This window comes from Xenia sp. Carnegie-2017, unplaced genomic scaffold (assembly GCF_021976095.1).
Source record: "Xenia sp. Carnegie-2017 unplaced genomic scaffold, XeniaSp_v1 HiC_scaffold_13, whole genome shotgun sequence".
Lineage (NCBI taxonomy): Eukaryota > Metazoa > Cnidaria > Anthozoa > Malacalcyonacea > Xeniidae > Xenia > Xenia sp. Carnegie-2017.
Window position 1 is genome coordinate 2,287,055 of NW_025813436.1, and position 21,385 is coordinate 2,308,439.

General features: G+C 33.9%; 3 long non-coding RNA genes across 3 annotated transcripts; 1 reads left to right on the forward strand and 2 right to left on the reverse strand.

The window, feature by feature from the left end:
* The first annotated feature begins 3,663 nt into the window (after window positions 1–3,663).
* On the forward strand, window positions 3,664–4,285 carry LOC124455443. Its single transcript, XR_006951857.1, has 2 exons — window positions 3,664–3,713; window positions 3,845–4,285. It is a non-coding gene; the product is annotated as an uncharacterized LOC124455443 (long non-coding RNA).
* Window positions 4,286–9,854: 5,569 nt separating this feature from the next.
* Window positions 9,855–11,069, reverse strand: LOC124457341. The gene is made up of 2 exons (XR_006952541.1): window positions 10,939–11,069; window positions 9,855–10,159 (listed from the first exon to the last, which is right to left on the reverse strand). It is a non-coding gene; the product is annotated as an uncharacterized LOC124457341 (long non-coding RNA).
* A 5,100-nt stretch (window positions 11,070–16,169) lies between these two features.
* On the reverse strand, window positions 16,170–19,455 carry LOC124457046. The gene is made up of 3 exons (XR_006952535.1): window positions 19,410–19,455; window positions 16,452–16,487; window positions 16,170–16,193 (listed from the first exon to the last, which is right to left on the reverse strand). It is a non-coding gene; the product is annotated as an uncharacterized LOC124457046 (long non-coding RNA).
* Window positions 19,456–21,385: the final 1,930 nt, after the last annotated feature.

A 21,385-nucleotide genomic window follows, 5' to 3' on the forward strand; every position in this document is an offset into this window, starting at 1 on the left:
GACGTCACGTTAGACGAGATTGAGAAAGTTATCGACGAAGTGAGGGTATATGGTTTTAACAATTGTCCTCTTGTATTAGTATAGCGCAAGATAAATTTTGGAAATTCTTTGAGAATTTCTAGTGAGAACGTATGTCTGACAGATTTATTTTCACCGCCGTAAAGTTCTCGTTAATTCTGGTTCAGTTTTGGAATACGTCATTTAGGTTTGATGACGCCATCAATTTAGGTCGGTTTTATGGATACCTTTTATAGCTTTTATTGTTGCACAGCCTATTCAAGTAACGTTTTACATATTGCACGCACGCTAAGATATTTATGTTTGGTTTTTACTTTTTCATGAATAAATAAGTTTTAATTTTACGTATGTTTTAAAAATATTTATGAATAACATCAGCTTGTTTTCCTTTTTTTTTCTATAGATTTGTTTCTTCTTTCATTTCTTTGGGCGATGCTTTTCAATTCTTCAGAGTTATAAATCATCCATCAATTTTGGTTACCTCGTAAGCAGATGAAACAGATAAATTGTGTTGTTTCACTGTTAGATTACACACTACGTGACTGAATTTGGCTTTTTTCTTTTTGTTGTATTGTCGTGTACCGTGGTATTTAACCTAAACACCATTTGCTATTTTTAGAAATACAATATTCTTATAGTATTCGGAACATTCTACATCGAACAATCTTCGAAATGTGCACCACCACCATCGTCTTTTGCATATAGTGTGCGTTATTTCTTCACAAACATTTGTGTAAATGCATGGTCTGCACTCAAGTTCTACATGTGGATTTGTTCAGAACAGAGGTTACCATTCAATATTCTTCATGTTACGCATCTCTTTCAGTCTTAACGGTACATTAATGAGCATCTCTTACTGTGGGACAAACGTTAAACAACGTGTAATACTTTGCACGGATTTCTTAAGAATCAAATCATTATAAAATAATTCAGCCGTATTATTAAACCAAGGATCTCACATACACAACGTATTAGTTCACATACAACGTATTTAAAACGTCAGAAAATATCTAGAGAAATGCGAACCTCTATTTAAATAGAAATGTTAGTAAATATTACATTTAACTCGAAGATAGTGCTTAAAGGGGTAGTCTGACCTTAACACAACTTTCGCTCATATGAAAGTGTATATTGTTCTTACTCTCTCACGAAACTTAGGTTTCCAATTCAAATTTAATTCGAGAAATAATGCCTTAAATGTGTGTATTTTCGCCTCTTGTTCATCGCCATTGTGTACATGTGCGAAGCCGCAGTCACAGCGGTGATTCGTTGTCAACATAAAATACAAAAATATACTAGCAAAGTAGAAATTACGCATAGCATATTCATCGTTGCATTTTATTTTCTAAGTTTTAAATTATTTTGCGCAATGGATACGGATTACTAAACGATTCCTCTAGTAATTATTCTGGAAGCAGGTTTCAAACTACGAAGAAATGATTAACGATCAAAACATGATTCAACCATATGCTTATGAGCCGATTGAAACAGACTCTAGCGACGAGCCTAGACGACTCGACGAAGTTCAGCTGTTGTAACAATGAATGAAGACTCAGCACAATTTGAGGGAATAGATCTCCGACTAGCCAGATAATCCTGTTTTTCGAAATCTTTGTTTAAATTATTGGGTATTACGACTGGCATGGAGTGAGTACAAACAACACTATGGTTCAAGAGCTGAAGAAGGACCTGAACACAAAAAGACAAAGACATGTGGCTTACAGGCAACTGGTCTCGATGGTGTTGGAATGTATTGGGCAAGGAAATTAGAGTACCACTACTATCTTTTGCTGTTAGCTACATTCGAGCACATTTCCAACCACCAGGTCAGAAGAGGACTTTGTCTATGCGGGTTTATATTCGCTGATGAATAATGGTAATGTAAACTAATTATAGCCATATTTATAAGTATCGTTAATGATGAATTATTAATAAATAAAAACATAAATTGGATTTAGTAAATGAACATAAATACAAATTATAATGGCCAAGCCAAACCAATTTTTATTTGAATGCATGCAAGAATTTTGGTGTACATAATTAAAAAGTGCCTTTGCTAATGAATTTGCATAGCAAAACAAAAAATTTTACTACTTTACTATTAGAGATTCTCTTATTATTAATTAGAAATATTGGTATATACATAAGTATTTTTGGGGGACTGTTTACCCATTCTTGATTTGTGTGCTTGTAAAACACTTTCTTTGTTTGGATATAATATCGTGTTCCCAAAAGGGCGAAAAAATTGGGTAGCCAAGCCAATTATGGTGAGTAAGTCATATTCTTTTGTGCAAGGTATGATGGAAGATGTCTGCTGTTTTAATGTAAAAATGTACATAACAAGATTTCTTTACCAGCAAACATTCCAAGAAATATTACCCTATAGAAAGCCAAACAAAGAAAGTGTTTTACAAGCACACAAATCAAGAATGGGTAAAACAGTCCCCAAAAATAGTTATGTATATATCAATATTTATAATTAATAATAAGAGACTCTCTCTAATAGTAAAGTAGCAACATTTTTGTTTTGCTATGCAATTCATTAGCAAAGGCACTTTTAATTATGTACACCAAAATCCTTGCATAGCACAAATAAAAGAATTATTTGGTTTGCCATTATAATTTGTATTTATTGTTCATTTACTAAATCCAATTTATATTTTATTTATTAATAATTCATCATTAACGATACTTATAAATATGGCTATAATAGTTTGCTTCATACTATCACAGACAGACCTGACCAGACACTGAATTAACCTGTTCAATGTTGGTCTGTCGTCCTGTGTTCACATATCTTCAGCTCTTGAACCATAGTGTTGTTTGTACTCACTCCATGCCAGTCGTAATACCCAATAAAAACAAAGATTTCGAAAACAGGATTATCTGTAATACAGTCGGAGTATCTATTCCCTCAAATTGTGCTGAGTCTTCATTTATTGTTACAACAGCTGAACTTCGTCGGAGTCGTCCATAGGCTCGTCGCTAGAGTCTGTTTCAATCGGCTCATAAGCATATGGTTGAATCATGTTTTGATCGTTAATCATTTTTCGTAGTTTGAAACACTGCTTCCAGAATAATTACTAGAGGAATCGTTTGAGTAATCCGTATCCATTGCGCAAAATAATTTAAAAACTTAGAAAATAAAATGCAACGATGAATATGCTTATGCGTAATTTCTACTTTGCTAGTATATTTTGTCTTATGCTGACAACGATCACCGCGCGACGTCACGACGAAACCGCTGCTGGACTGCGGCTTCGCTTGCATGTACATGCCGAATGGCGATCGAAAAATACACACATTTAAGCAGTATTTCTCGAGTTAAATTTGAATTGGAAACCTAGGATTTCGCGAGAGGTAAGAACAATATATACTTTCATATGAGCGAAAGTTGTGTTAAGGTCAGATACCCTTTAAACAATACCCTTGATGTTTATGAAACGTTGGTACTATAAAAATTGATACCCACATTTCGCAGCACTTCACTTTCTATTCGAAGTTTCTGGTATAGATTCACACCGAAGGGTGAATTACACCAAATCGCGGATTTCTATGTTCCTAAGATTTTTACATCTCTTTTCAAGAATAAAAGCGTTGGAAGAGAAAACGCTCTCTACAGGAGCAGATAAAGCAAAACCTGAGAGAAAAGGCCGAACTAGAGAGACTTAAGCAAGTATTGAATATGTCACATGGTGAGTCTGGTCACGTGAAATTGTTGTCGTATGAAGTCGTTGTATATTACATTGACGCGTCAAGTCATCGGTCGATTTGACAAATTCTAAAATCAAACATGTCTATCTGAATTATGTTTCCGTTTTGTTAGATTACCTTAAAGATGATGCGTATCGGCTTATTGAACAATGACATGCATGATACTGCACACGGAGGTAGTATATCACAAAAAGTCACGACAATAATTAATTAAATTTCCCACTCATCCGTAATGTATATTTGGATTAAATATTTTGAGAAAAAATGTACAAAAGGTTTGACAACGTTTGAAGTTTGTGCCCATGCAGAATAACGGAAGCAACTCCCTCTCTCTCATCTGAACATTCGAAGTATTTTATAATAAGTTGTAATGAAAATTTGGGGGAGTGGCATTACCTCGGGGCGAATGAATGACTTACACCGATTTTACGAAAACTCTGTAAAAGAATTTCTGAAGTGTACTTTTTGTACTGTGATTGTCTGATCACTCTGGTGCAGTAAAATGGCTGAATGTCTACTCATAAAATATATTTTAATAAACATATCAAATGAACAACGATTTTTTTTGTAAAGTAAACATGTTTCGGCCCTCTTATGCCATCTTCAGTACAGAAGAATGCATGATATAATGAATGATTCCATTTACAGCTTTATTTTTGTTGCATAAGTTACAGGTATTAGAATACTGAATATTATCTATTAATTATTAAGAAACCATAGAAGACATTTTAATAACACAGGGCGTTTTTTTGAAACTTAAAAACACGAAAGTTTCGAACTTTAAAAGTTGTCAAGCCGTCCATTTATTAATGTTCCGCTTTGTAAAAACTCCTGCGTCGTTGAAATTGTAATGAACCGTCTCAAATTCGCGCGCAAGCGATCGCTTTATCATATCTACGATTAAAGAACGGACGATTGACGGCATCAAGTCAAAGTTTCTCCATTCAAACATCGCTTGGAGAGTTAAAATATACAGAACTTACTATGGTTATAGACGAAATATTAAAGTTACATGTCGATGAAGCATAAACTATTAAATAATCTTCCACACTTTGCACGAAAAAGAATAAAATGGTAAATTTACAGTAATTATGTTTGAAAACTGTTGACATTGTTGTATAAGCACCGTGCTAATGTAAAACGCCAATTGAGGGTTGTGAATATTATAGTACTTAGCTCTGCCTTACTGATTAGTACTGAAAAGAGATTGTATTTAAAACTCAAATCCTTAGACAATCTCTATCGTGTGATTTAAATATTGCTGTGAACAGCGTGTTTTTTTAGACACCGCGTACGAATAGAGTCTTTTTATTTTTTCATGTAAGATTGCATCTTTTGAATGGCTCTGTTTTTTTTTCAAATCGCTCCCATCACAAATATAGAATACACTGCCACAAATACTCTCAACAACAACAGTCACAGGACAGGTTATGTTAAGGAAAAGCTTGGGGTTCGGATCAGTCTTAATATGTCATGGCCACATTGAAGAAATAAAGACTAACGTGAAATATGGTATGCAAAAGAAAAAAGTGTGAACATGTGGTTGATCATTTCACAAGTTCTTGGCATCATCAATCATGTCATTCAAATGGGTAGTATGACTGTTGAAATATTTACGTTATTTCTAAACAATGGTCCTCAACGTCTGAACGACAAAGAAATGCATCACCTATACAAAGGTCCATTAGCTAGTTTAACGGCGGACAATGCTACAGATGACATTACGTGAAGATGCTCCTTATACATCAGCATATGATTTGTTCAACAACTTCCGAAATTCTTTCGAAAAATGAACAATTGCTTAGCTGCTTGAACATGTTACAATGTAAATCCAAAAATGTGTCATTCTCAATATAAAAATTGCAGCTCAATGACCAGACTTGTACTACGTATTCAATCTTTATAGATTTTTTACGCCTTATTTTTATAATTATATATTTTTGACGTGCTGCACTATCTCTCATTCAAAATTCTTCTATAATCTTAGTTCGAGACCTTTAACTGTCAATTTTATCACATATATACCACAAAGAAGGAATGGTACATTAAAAATTAAACAAAGTAGGCGCAAAGATCGACAAAAAGTTAACACAAAGTTGACATAAACTTACAAAGTAACAGAAAGGTAGACACGAAGTTCGTCATAAAGGTAGAAATATGAAGGTAGACGTAAAATTAGAGAAAAATATATCAACAATAGTGAACAAAAAGGTAGACGTAAAGCTAGACATAAAGGTAGACATAAAGGTAGACATAAAGGTACACATAAAGGTAGACACTAAGGTAGATATGTAAAGGTAGACATATAAATGTACACATAAAGGTACACATAAAGGTAGACACTAAGGTAGACACAGGTAGACATGTAAAGGTAGACATATAAAGGTACACATAAAGGTACACATAAAGGTAGACACAGGTAGACACTAAGGTAGACATATAAAGGTAGACGTAAGGGTAGTCATAAAGAGAAAACAAAGAACGTTGCAAAGACAACTTCTATAAAATGATGACTTTCTGTTAAATGTTAACCCTTATAGAGCTTTTTCAAATGTCGTTTTTGACGAAAATGACTGCATAATTACAAGATTACATGATAACATGATGACATTATGACATGAATTTTTTAGCAAAAAAGACGTGTTTAATACTTTTGCAAACGTCATGTACTTGTTTCTTAAACAATCACGAAATGTATGTTGTGTATTGTCAAATATAGTCAATAAAGTCATTAGACACGACATGAACGACATTTGAAAACGTCATCATTTCATAAGAGAAGACATGAGACAAACAAGTTGAATTATCCCCAACGGCAAACTATTAAATTACCAAAGCCACTAGTAAAATAATAAACACGTTTTGCTGAACAAAATATTTTCAGTTTCCGAAGCGCAACGTAACTGGATAAAATTAGTCCCAAATTGACCACGTTGCTTTTAAACATAAGTTTGATTTCTTACCACAAAAAAGTGAACGATATTTTATCGAGTCATATGGCTTTGCAAACTGACATAAGTAAGCGCTGAAGCATCAATTCCCCCGTAAAAAAGTGTTGACTGTCATGATGGTAAAAATATTTTGGTAAGTTTAAACAACAATTTAAATGATTCGCAACGCCATTAAATTGACTACGAACATGCGCGTTATTGCTCTATCATTCACCACATGGCAATGGCTGACATTGTATATACTTTATTCATCTTCCTCCTTGAAATTATGGATGTCATGAATGTCTAGCAAAGTTATAGTTCGACAGAGACGCCAAGTAAATCTCTTTTTTTCCTTTGCAATCATGGTAAAAAACATTAATGAAACATACTATATTTTGTGAACATTAGATAATGGAAGGCAATGAATGTTGCTTTCTGGACCACTTGACATGTTGTGACAAGGTTTGCATGTTTCTCGTCTGGCCAAGCGGTACAGTTGCCGGTGCAGTGATCACACCTTTTGGTTTCAAATCTTGTCCTTTTCACTTTGTCATTTTTCGAGTTAAAATATTTTGAATACTGAGTGGTACAGTTACGGATTTAAGGATTACACCGTCTCCGGTTCTGACCGATTCGTTTTCTTCCCCTTAAACTTAAAAAAAGGATTAAATACGCCAAAAAACTGAATGCTTTCGATGTTGAGTACTTAGCTTGACTTGCCATCACTGACCTCCTGTGCACAAGATCCTTGTTTCGCACCACTTAGGTGTACGAGGCGGATGTGGACGACAGAAAGTCGAACTGAGGAACGAATGTCTGGAGGTAAGAAGAGGAAAATTATAGCGTTCTGTTTGCTCTTAAATTCCTGACTATTAAAACTTACAATAATATCTCCCTACGATCATAGCGAGTCATAAAAATAATGATCAAAACACTTAGTTTTTTAAGAGTAGTTTTTTGCATGGGATCGTATCTTTTTCCTTCGCTCTCCTCCTCCTCCTTCTTCTTGTTCCTTAGCGGAGAGCGGGTTTTTTCTGAAATTACAGTGTCGGAAACCATTCTTGAAAACTTTATCATAGAAATGCTATCTTCGTACTATTGAGCAGCACTATATTCCTGTTTCTTAGCTCATGTTATAGCCTACATCTTATTCCAGACAGGGTTTGAACCTCCACTTTGCAGCCTCGACAGGTTGTGTCTTTTCAAGAGACCAAAGAGTTCGTTGCAGATAAATGACCAATTTAACTTACTATTCCTATTTTGTAGTAATTAATGCAAAAATAAAATTTACCAATAATGGTCTCGAAGCAAGATTATACAAGACTTTCGAGCTTATGATATTGCGCAACAAAGAAGAAACATTATCATAAAATTAAGACATGCAAAGAGTGAAACTAGAAATGAAAGATGTTATTACTGGTGATAAATGAGGAATACATATGTAGTAACTAGCTTTGGAGTAATTTCTAGGAAACCCATAGAGAGAAATATGCTTGCACAAATCTTTGACGTGCAGCACGTTTCCTTATAAAAAATAAGTTAAAGATCTCTTTTAGAGGCTGCTGTGATTTTGTGAATATTAGTTCAACACAAGAGGCTCTTGTTCTAGTTAAATGAGAGGATGACATATTTCTGGCTTTCTGTACCATCCTTTGACGGCTAGAAGTTATCAACCATTTCTTCATACTTTTTCAATTTGATTGCATAATTGACGACGTAGCAACATTCATCCTCAAATATTGTGTGGAGGATATAAACAGTGACGAGAAACCGCCGTAAATAGTCTTATACGGCGTTCTATACAATTTCTGGTCTCTTCAACTACGCAGTGTACCTTTATGTCTATCTTTATGTCACTTTTATGTCTAACTTTATGTCACTTTATGTCTACGTTTATGTCTACTTTATGTCACCTTTTTATGTCATTTTATGTCTTTATTCACCTTTATGATTTATGTCCACCTTTATGTCTACCTGTCTACCTTGTGTCACCTTTATGTCACTTTATGTTCACCTTTATGTCTACCTTTATGTTCACCTTTATGTCTACCTTTATGTCCACCATTACCTTTGTCTGCTTTATGTCACCTTCTACCTTTACCTTTATGTCTCTTTATGTCTCTTTGTCCACCTTTATGTCCACCTTTATGTTCACCTTTATGTCTGCTTTTATGTCTACCTTTTGTGTCTATCTTTATGTTCACCTTTGTGTCTACCTTTATGTCACCTTTATGTCATCTTTATGTCTCTTTGTTCTGCTTATGTCTACTTTTATGTCTATCTTATGTTCCTTTATGTCTACCTTTGTGCCTATCTTTATGTCTCCTTTTTTATGTTCACCTTTATGTCTACTTTGTCATCTATGTCTACTTTATGTTCACCTTTATTCTACCTTTATGTCCACCTTTATGTTCACCTTATGTCTCTTTATTCACCTTTATCACCTTTATGTCTCTCTTTTATGTCCACCTTTGTGTTCACCTTTATGTCCACCTTTATGTCTACCTTTATGTCTGCTTTTATGTCACCTTTGTTCTATCTTTATGTTCACCTTTGTGTACCTTTTATGTTCACCTTTATGTCTATCTTTATGTCACCTTTATGTTCACGTTTATGTCACCTTTATGTCTATCTTTATGTTCACTTTATGTTCACCTTTGTGTCTATCTTTATGTCTACCTTTATGTCTACCTTTATGTCTACCTTTATGTCTACCTTTATGTCTATCTTTTATGTTTACCTTTATGTCTATCTTTATGTTTACCTTTGTCTACCTTTATGTTACCTTTGTGTCTATCTTTATGTCTACCTTTATGTCACCTTTATGTCTACTTTTATGTCTATCCTTATGTCTACATTTATGTCTACCTTTATGTCTTTATGTCAACCATTGTGTCTACCTATATGTCTATCTTTGTGTCTACATTATTTTCTTCCTTTCTGTTTAACTTTATGCCTACCTTTATGTCAACCTTGTGTCTACTTTATGTCTACATTTGTGTATAAAACTGATAATTAAAACAACAGACATGTAATCACCATTTCAAAATGATTGGAATTTTCGGCTCAAAGCAATTGTGTAATTTTTTTTTGTTTAGTTATTACAACTTTATTAAAAAACAGGAACACTGTTTTACGATTATCAGACATGTTTTGTTTTCAACGTCGCATATTACATAAGCCGATTGAAATTTAAACAAAACATAATGAAGAATTTCATCTGATTTTCTTTTGTCTTCAATGTTTTTGGCGTATGTAAAATATGAGGTATGAAATGGGCCCTACGTTAATATTATTATAGAGGGACGATTTAAATTCCCTTTTACAAACGGTTAAAGATCACACTAGCAGATCAAAGAAATTTTATGACAATAAATAGATCGTTCAGCGGAAGACGTTGTCACGGAATTCAGCCACCTTGATATCACGTCAAAATAACAAATTGTGAAAATACAAAAAGAGTTTCTGTAACCTGTATTTCGCCATGATCGCATCTAAACATAAAATAATTATAGTAGTAAACACACGAAGCGTTATTTTCACAACAGTTATGGGGAATTGAATTCCATTCTATAAAAAAAATTCAATGAGGGCTGCTGGCTTTAACAAAACTTTTGCGACAAATCAAACTTCCATCATGAAGGTCAATTTTCTAACATGTAAATCTGCGCGCCATGTTCTTGTTTGATTTCAATAATGTATCTATTGAATTTTTAGTAATTCGGCAAAAATAAAAACAAGAAGGGGGACAGCTTTAAAAGTACAAAAAGTGAAGGAACGTTATGTGATCCAATCTGAGTGGATGGCATGTAAAGCCTCAGCATATTGTTCTGAGTCAAACAAAATTTACTTAGTAATTATTTACAACATAATTTACTAACTCAAAGATGCAGTAACCATCACTCCTAGATTTAGGGGTCATTTTATTCCCTTTTCTCATAACCTGTAGCTGAAAAGGTAGCAAAAAAAACCACCTATATTTTTTTCTCAGTCTCTTGAAGTCAAAAATCACTGGGAATTCAATCTCATACACAAAAAACCCATATCGGATTGAAAAGTTGATATTAAAGCATGTGTTGCATGAATTAGTATGCTCTTGCAATTTTGCATAAAAATTTATGCAGCCTCAGGCCTTTTGTTGCACCTCCCCCTTTTCTGATAATCTCCAAGTTAAAATGAAGCAAAAAATAATATATCAAGATTGGAGTTTTATCACAAGACAGACAGTTATAATACGCAATACTTGGACGTATAACAAGCAACTTAGACTTACTTTTTGACGATATTCTCAAGTCGCACTAATCTTTCCTTCTCGTAGTCAGTCATCATTTCTCTGATGTCTTTCACAGCCTGCGAATCCTCGTCAAAACCCTGACTCTGTAACGATGATATCGTTCCTTCCAATCTTTCGATTTCCAACAATCGCCTGAGGAGAGTTTATTTTGAGTGTATTTTAGAACTTTGCACAACACGACAAAGAGTGAATGAAAATGCGTAGTTTGTAATTTATGGTTTATGCATTTCAAGGGCATTCAGCGAGGTGAAACGAAAAGTATTAGCTAAAAGCTTGAATTTTACATCAAAATCAAGACATGCCAGTAATAACACCAGAGTACTTACATCAAAACGAGTTTGAACACCGGAAGTAAAACTGCTCAGCGTTCGCCATTTTGTTCCAAAAGCCAGCAAATAAAGAGCATTAAAGGTGGAAAGACCAACTTTGGTTATATTTTTCTCATTTATGAATAGACAGCGATCACCATCTTTGGAATTCAGTTGTTTATAGATGTCATAATAATAGAAAAGCATGTATTTAACGCAGTGGATGTAATTAACACGCTTTTAATACGTTTTTGCCACAAGGGGCGCGTAGATTTCTATGTTCATTGCTTTGATTTGCACTATAAAACGCAACATGAAATCATTGTAAAAACTTTTTATATTTTATTTCCTATCTAAAAGATGGTTACAATTTTCACTTTTGGAACAAAATGGCGTCTAGATACTCATGTGTCCTTTCTACCCAATCACACATGATTATAATGCAGAAATGCAGAAAACAATACAAATACAAACAATACAACTCTTGTAGTGGGAAGAAGCCTTAAAAGAAACAACACTTCACCATTGATTCGTGTGTCTATCTTGGATCGCGCATGGAAACAAGCAGATGGAATTTTTCATACTATACAAGGGATGGATTTCTGGAGTGGTGTAAGGGGGGGAGATGCACAACCCCATAGACTTGGTTAGAAGGGATGAAAAAAGGATACAAACTTCCATACAAAATATTAACATACCAAACAATTAAGCTAAAACAAAAGCCAAACTATTCATTTTCCATAGTCCAGGGTCAAACCCTCAAAAACTCTAACATGTGATTGACATAACAGAAACAAACGGCAAACACCAAAATGCATTACAAACTACATTACGACCGAACGGCATCTTGTAAAACTAAACTACAAAACTATCCCCCAACACACATACAAAATCATCGGATATATTCCTGTAGTATATAAATTAATTAAGAAATATAATTAATACCTACGTTTCCTGCTTACTTTCCTCACACTGACGTATCTTAATGTTCGCTAAAATCTAAAGGAAAAACACTAAGAATGACAAGAAATCATCATTAACCTCACGAAATTTTAGGCCAAGAATGAACCTTCGAAAAAAAGATAAACGTATTGTATAATGGGCACTTATTTCCCAGTGCATATAATTCAAAAGTAGTCATTCCCCGGGATCCCAGACGTAAATAATAATTCACATTACCGTATAAATTTTATCCAATAACATTCGACAAACTTGCGGCACATTAACACCAAATAAATACAGCGTTCTTGAAGGAGCGTAGTCAGCATATCTGACCAATCCTCCATATAATACAGTGTTCTTAAAGAGACATGCTCAATACTGCGAGGAATCTCCTATGAAAAAAACTTATAACTACATCCTCAACCAATCCTCCAAATATGTATAATACACTGTACTTAAAGGGGCATAGTCACTATTGCAGTGGACCACCTGTGAAATTATACCAACACATCCTTAATTGTCTTTCAAGTTCTCAACACCCATACTTATTTTTTTAGCAATTCTATCCTCTTTTGTAGTATATTCCATGCATCCCCATCTAAGGAAAAAACTGTCTTGCCCAAAGCATAAGTTCAACCACAAATGTTTCTGCTAATCGCACAAAACGCGACAAACCAATAAATTGACGAAATTTTCCTCCACCAACGTACACAAGCTCTTTAGCTTCTTTCGATGGAATCATACAAAAATCCTCGATCTATAAAGTTGTTCATGATCTTCATTGATAAATGCTCACGAAGAAGAGCATGGTACTTAATTCCGTAAATAGTTTAAACCGGAAGTATCATTATACACGTTTGCAGATGTAAGTCATCGAAGTTAGGGCCTGTTTATATGGAGCCGATTACCCGGCTGAGCGATTCTCGCCTAGCCGGGTTTGATATAAAATGATCTGTTTATATGGCACCGGGTAACTCGGCTAGCACTTCTGTTTATTAATCTAAAAATGAAGTTTAGGCGAGTTACTCGCCTAGCCAGGTTTGACAAAGTGATCTGTTTATATGGCACCGGGTAACTCGGCTAGCACTTCCGTTTATTAGTCTTCGTAGAAGTTTTGCTATGCTAACTTCGAGTTAAGGCGCGAGATTTTAAAAGCCTCACGGTTTCGCCTTAAAAATGGATGGGTGAACATAAAATTGAAAATTATGACATATGTATGTTTTTGTATTATAATACTGCAAATTACAAGGCTTAGTACGCATGGGTACCAAACAGAGCCAATTTTCTCGTCTCGCCGAGTTTCCCGGCAAATGCGTTTATATGGAAAAATTCATCCCGCCTAGCCGGGTAACTCGCTTAAACCGAGTTACCCGGCAAGGCGAGTTACTCGGATGTGATACCTGATTCACCGGGAAATGCATTCATTTTATATAAGGGCTGAGTTACCCGGCAGCGATAACTCAGCTCAGCCGAGTAACTCGGCTCCATATAAACAGGCCCTTAGACGAGTTGCAGAAAGACTGTTGATGTTGGTGTACACTGACAATTTGATATTCTGAGTCAAGTCAAGGTGAAAAGTTACCGGATTTTGTCTGTTTTGTACGTCAATACACAATAGCCAATAAAACACCTCTAAATAAAAACCATGACGTATGAACCAGACTACAAATATAGCGAACCTGACATAATGTTCACACTTGACTGTGAAGACGTCTACCACTAAGAATGTCAAACGCCAGTCAATACAAACACCAATTGTACCATATACAGGACTGCACTTACCTTAACGATCTACGTCTACAAACAGGTAAATGAGTGTAATGAACAGTTTTAGATGGTTATTTTCACTCAAACCTTTGTAATTTAAGCTAATTTATAACAAAAACTATTATACAAAATAATTAAAAGAAAGTTTCAAACATCCGCGACCAAAATATTTTTGAGGCATAATTACAGAATATCATACCTTAAGGACTGGCAACAACAATCAAACTACGTTATGATTAGGAATAAAGTTAGGGCTGGGGCCAATTTGCAGATAATGTTGTTATGTGACATGGTATTCGATAATTTCTCAAGTTTTTAAGTTAAAACCATCAGTTAGCAAGGTAAAAGGAAGAGATAACAAAACTTAGTAAAATCAAAACTTTATAGAGTATATGTTAGAATTCAAGGTGTTCATAGTCGCACTGTACTTGAAAAAATGTTATAAAAGTTTGTTTATCGGAAAACTGAGAGAAAGAAAAAAACATTTGAAAATTAATCTTCTTTTAATTTCGAGAAATTCACCTGTTGCTGCTCTAAATATCCCTTCATTCTTAGACAGTTGAAGATTCGAAACGACTTTGCTCCTAAATTCTCTTTTAATAATGGACTCGATGCAGGCAAGAGAGAGAGCGTGTAGTATATTTTTATGTCTTCGTATTAAAGGACACAGTCAAGGGAGAAAACACAAAACGCTGGTAACTAGTGACGAATCAAGCCCCAAGTTTGGTCGTGCTGTGTAAAATACTTTGGTGTTCATAACTATAAAAATAACAAACTTCTAGAAATAAAACACACAGGATGAAGACTTGCAGGCTCGTTACGCCACTGTATAAAACACATGAACAATTCTCAATTCTGACTGTAATTTTTTGAAAACGATATAAAATCATAAGTTGGCCATAGTTTAATTGATTTTTACATCAGGACTACGTAAAAGCATTTTCAAATGTTCATTAAAAAGACTGTAATAAATTCGTATTATTGAAGAATTTCAAACGCTATGCTCAAATATTTTTAAACAAATCGTCAAATCAACAGCACTTCCGTTTAGAAATAAATAAATGAATTTCACAAACTACATATTTCTGACGAAAAAGACCAAAAGGATACTGATAGCATACAATCCTCCGGAACTGTCGGATTGCTTTGTCACAAAACCTCCCTGAAACAGAGCAATTTGATTGGTCGTAGGTTCTCAAATGTGAATAAAATAGGCACTCCCATAATGTCAACAAATTACTGATCATATTATTGGTCATAATATAAGATTGGATTCAGTGGCTACCCTAGTAGATGTCATGACATGTTAAACATTTTTTATTAAATTCTTTAGCAGGAGACATTTTTTGCACGATGTGCTTCGCTAAAACAAATCTACTCCTCTGGCTCAATTGCTTATGGATTTGATATTTCGAATAGAAATTGAAATTCCTCCAGCCTTACTCTCTAGCTATAATTAGGAAGGGTGCCTACCTGTCGACACTGTCAGTAATAGATCCCTGTATTAATCCTACACCTAAAACAATCTCACTGGTACAAAATACAAATCGGACATCTACTTTTCTTGTTCAGGATACTAAGCCAACAGAAGATCACCTTCGCTCATTTCTTGATGTGATGATTCTCGGCTATCTGCAAATTCAAGGATTGGAAATGCTTCAATATCAAGCAATTTTTTTCTATATCGGCCATCAGCCATATTTAGACACCTCAAACATGATAGAAAATTTATTTATTTTCTAATTCAAACTTTTACAAACTTTAACACTGTAATGACATTTTCTCATAAGATTTCTTGGTTTCTCTTTTAAGACAGATTGCAGAACCTTCCTCTATTTTGTTTTGATTTTGAAACTGTCGTTTTTGCATCATTAACGATAAACCAAACAGTTTCATGTATTTGTAAATAATACAGCAAAGTGTAAAATTTAGGAAAATTGATGAAATAACTGTAACATTGGATGAAAATTTTAGCAAGTTAAAAAGAATAAAATGTTTCTAATTAAAATACTACTTTGCATTCGCTACGACAAATCACTCAAAAATCTCGAAGATGTCCATCACAGTTTCAAAAGTTCTTTCGATTGAAAGCAGACAAATTCCGCGTCACTTAAATGCATACTTCGTAGAAACCGAGACGTTTCGTTTTATCAGAAAAAACATGACCTGTCACTGGTCATTTTGCACATCATCCACGTCCATAACTTTCGAGGCAATCTCAAATGACAAAACGTAGAAAAATTCCCATTGTAGAAAACAGAAAAATATAGAAAGGAAGAAAATGCATGAGTTAGTCGAATATAACTATTTTAGATTCACAGCTACCTTAATCTTTTACAAGCTGATTCGCTCTCAGACTCCATAAATTATGATTATTTTAATATACATTATGTATTATGTAATGGAACATCGTTGCAGTCATGAGTAAGAGTTCATCTCTTGGTAAGTGCGATTACAGTATATTGTGACACAAACCTCGTCTATACAGTTTCTCGTACCATCGACAATTATCTGTAAAAATCAACTTTCAAAATTAATAAATCAAACGCCATGCATATAACGACTAATATAAATTAATGGTTTAATTTTCTTTATTAATACAAGATTATGGTAATTGTCTTTTTGTATAGTGTAATATAACAATTTTCACAATAAACACATTTCTCAGTTACGAGGAGTAGTTTGAGCCAGGCTGCTCATGACTTCCAAGGATGGGGTGCCCCCTAAATCTAAGAACATAAACCTTTTTTAAAAATCGTTAACAGAACACAATATTTATTGGTTTTAACTTGTATATAGAAATTAGAGTTTTTCAAAAATACTATCAGAACAGAATTTCATTTGCACAAAGATAAACCTATATTTTTATCTTTATTTTCATAAATACCACCGTTCATGGTGCCCTTTGCAAGTTGATTGTTTGAGTGCCCGTGGGTCTGCCCACAAAATTTCATAGAAAGAAATAGTAATTTCAAGGGGCGGATCTAGGTATGTCAAATCGTCGCGCGACTGATGTTTAAAATTCAAAAATTCTACCAATTCATAATAATTAAAAATTCATTAATTATTCTAAATTTCTTATCGCATTTACTTCGTGATAAAAATCCACATTTATTATTGAAAACTAATGATAAATGCAAAGAATATCTCGTCGGTAATCCAGATACGTTGAATTTTAATTGCCTGGAATAACCGACTGATAAGCGGGTGGCTTGACTGGTTCGACGGATAAAGGAGTCTATGAACGCCAAAAAGCATTTTATTGGTCAATGGCCAGATCAGTGGACAGCAGTCTAGGATGGTCTCGACTGATAATAGGGGTGGCCGGACGTATAAGGGAGTCAATTGCTATCTTACAATTGGTTTATTTGAATTTTGTTTTATTGCTGATTGGTTTGACGGATTTCGACTGATAGTCAACTGAATAACATAGTCAAGCTCACTGTCTGAATTGAATATTTGATCGTTTTCATAATTTTTATAAACATGATAGAAACTAAACTACAATCAGATGGAATTTATGGAAATCTTTTCAAATTGATATATTGAGCATGAATGCTGCTTTCAAACTGTGAATTTTTTCAAGAGTGAAAAATTTATGGATAAATGTAAATGCTTGGCAAAGACGATCGTGCGAGCGACATTTCAGTCATTGGTGTTTCAAAGAAGCCAACATTGTTTGAGTTTATCTGCAGAAATTCACATCAAAATCGTAAGTAAAGGACAAGTGAAGTGTATGCATGATGTTATATATATCAAAGTCAATTTAAGCAAGTGTGTTATGTCAATATAGCGTGGTAAGCAGATTGATGCTTCTAAAATTGTTGTTGACGAAGGACTCTTTAGTGCTTGGGGAATCGTTACTGTTATATGGCAGAAATCTAGAACCTGCAAATATATTTCAATGGACAAAATCTGTAACCTTGGGCGCCATACTTTATTTACTTTATCAAACAAAATGTTGGGGCTTTTCGGTTATGATCATTGATCATTCAATCATTGGACAGTTATACTATTGTTTTAAGATTTGAGAAAACTAACATTGATTACATGAGAAGCTGTTTACTATAACCTGTTGATTTTGGAGTGCCTTGATCCATGAAGCTTTTATTTTTGACAATTTGACTGGAATGGTATTAAACCTGAGTATTTCACATTCATGAAATGTTGTGCATGTCACATATTGTCCCTTTTCTAACTGAACACCTCATGTAGAGATGTAAAGGTGTGTTAATCTACGGCTCATACCAGATTGTTTGCCATAAATTCCAAGGGCTATTGATGTATGAATAGCATTTTCTATAAAGTAAAAATGTCTTCCAATGTATGCAGATAAACCTTGAAATTTGGCAAAAGCCAAGTATTTTCATGATCACTAGGTAATTTTTCAGATGATCATTATAATTTCTAAACTAAGTTATTTCAGATTTACATTTAAACGAGCTTTGATCATATGAAAGATATTTATCATAACCAGTAAGCATGACACATGAACCAATTTTAACATTCATGTAATTATATAATTAAAGACATGTTTGTTACATTCTGTTTATGTTACCAAATACAATGCTACTAGTGATTGCTATATAGCACACCTTGCATATACTTACAGGAGATCAATAGTCTAGTGAAATACCTAATAAACATTTATGGCATTAATGTCCTTAACTACAAATTTTCACTCTGATAATTTTTGGCAATCTTCAGCAGGAAAAAATTTGAGTTTTTCTCAAAAGGTGATGCTGGCAGTGATGTGAGATGGGTAGGGAGTAACAATAAACTTGCATAGTTTGAAGTCCTGAGCTTTTCTACATCTATGAACTGTCACTTAGTACCAAATTTCTAAACTAACCATTACATAGGGTTTGAATGAATCGTATCTAGAACAGGATTATGCCTGACAACTTGGTAGAAATTTTAAAGACTATATCTGTTTTTAATAGCATTATTGTAAAATAAATTTTTACGTTCCTAGACATGCTAATGATTCATATATTTGGCATGATAAACGAGGCTAGATATTTGGCAAAACATTCAAGTATTGTTCACTTCATTTTTTTTAAAACGAAAGCAAAATGTGTTGTTTTTACGCAAAAACGATGCCCACAAAATACATTTTGTGTTGCTCTAAAACGCTGAAAACGGCATTTTCAAGTCTCTGAAATTCAAAATTTCTCAATTTTCAAATGCCTCAGTTTCAGGTGCGGAACGCCTCCGACGTTTTATGACTGATGTTTGAAAATCCTATAGATCCGAAATAGTAATTTCAACTGAATTACCATTTTGAGAAGATTTAAACCACGTTCAATTAATTTTCCCATACATTTCATGACACAAAACAAAAGACTGGCGCATTTTCAAACGAAAAACAATCTTAGTGGAAAAAGGACTTCATGAAATTCATGTTTACTGAGGCGCAAAATTTCATCTTACCTCATCGACCAGGTGGACGTTGAACTGTTGAATATTAACTTGCCAAAGATGTCAGAGTCCTGTTTTTGAAGACGGATAAGTCTGAGCAATTCCACTCCATTGAAAGGCAATCATCGATTTTTATTATAACATCAAATGAAGTATCTTACACTACCTGAAAATCGATCGAAATTTTGTCGCTAAAAGGAAACGGTAAAAGATTTACTTGATTTTTATGATGAAGGAAAAATAAAAATGTGGAGACGTAGACAGTTGTAGGTATTAAATTGAGAGTGATACTCGTGTGATTGTTGAAAAGGGATGCATCAATTAAGGTTAAGTGGTTAGGTATCAAAATCAATAAAAAGCGTTCTTTCACTTGCACCACCGGCTTCCGAGGTTTCAAAGTGTTTGTGACACGAAATTTTATCACAGATTTGTTTGATTGTATTGGGTAGAAAATATAAAAACGACTTTATAACCTCTTTAGTACAATTGACTTATGGTACTTTCTTCTGGAGATATTTAACTTTTTTCTTTAGGCAAATAACATCGTTATGACATCCCACATCATAACGACATTTTAAAGAACGTGAATTTTTGACATTAGGTTTTATAAATAAATACAACAGTTTAATGAATACTATGTAAATGAGTATCTGCAAAGATGACAAAGTAAGACATACTAATGCTTAGTGTCAAAAGAACCAATTTTTCATAGTACTTAATAAGCAATTTGATGTCATAATGATGTCATTTGCATAATAAAGAGCTGCTGCATATCTTCAAAGAGAAATAAAAAAACACACTTCTACTAAAGAATTTGTTAAGTCATTTTATATGGCCTATACCGTGCAATAAAAAAGCAATTTGTCGAAATTTTTTGTCATAAACACTTTAAGATATAACTATGTCAACATTCATTGTTGCAAAAAGTTGAAATTTGTGAAAAAGATAAAGTTTTTCCATAGATTAAAAGGTGTCAAAAGTCGACAATAAAGACAGCTAAAACGGCGGAAATTTTGTTTATTTTTAATCAGAATTGGTGAATTGAATTTTGTGGTAAAAGACTTTGAAGTAAGGCAGAATGCTTTTGGTCATAAAAAACACAATAGAATGAAATCGATGTTAAGGCCCGTTTCCACATAAGAAAATTTTCCACGGAAAGTATAATTTTCCAGGTTGCGCATGCGTTAAGTAATGCGAGAGATGCGATCAAATTTTTCAGTGGAAAAATATTTAATATTTTTCAAGTCGAAATTTTACAACTTTGTGTATTTAGTCCTGTGCAGGACATAGATGTTAAAAACAATTAGCATAAAGTAATACAAAATGGTTTGAAAAGTATTTGTTGTTTACAAGTTTATTTCTCATACAAAAGTGGCAAATTCCCCGTTAGTTGTTTTCTCAGCAAATATTCGTCTTACCACATACTTTTCCTGTATTTATTTTGTTTGTCTAACCTTGTGTAGTAGCGGTTTCTCAACAGTAATAGAAGTAGTATACGTCTATTTAAGGCCGCTATATTTCCAATTTCCACATTGGCATGAATGGAAAATGGAAATCATTGCTGGGAGAAAAGATATCGCGGAAATTTTTCATTCCACGGGAGATTTTCGTATATGGAAACGAGCCTTAACAAATTCACTCGGCGTTTGCTGAGTTTAGGAAATATTTTATCTTGAATGAGCACGTTTAAGAGCTACCCAGACAATTAAAAATTACTGCTCGTACATTGCATTAGCCACTTTTTAAGTTTATCTATGTTTATTGTCCGACAAAATGAGATAAGGAATTTAATGGCACAACTTAATGATGTTATCAGAATGAAAAAGCTGAACGACCATACAATAACCACAAATAATTTTATATATTCATTCGATGTTGTGATTGGTCAATAAGGTAACCAATAACACGGCCTGATTGACCACTAAGATAACCACAAATAACCATATTCGTTCATTAGATGAAGTAATTGGCCATTAAGATAAGCAAAA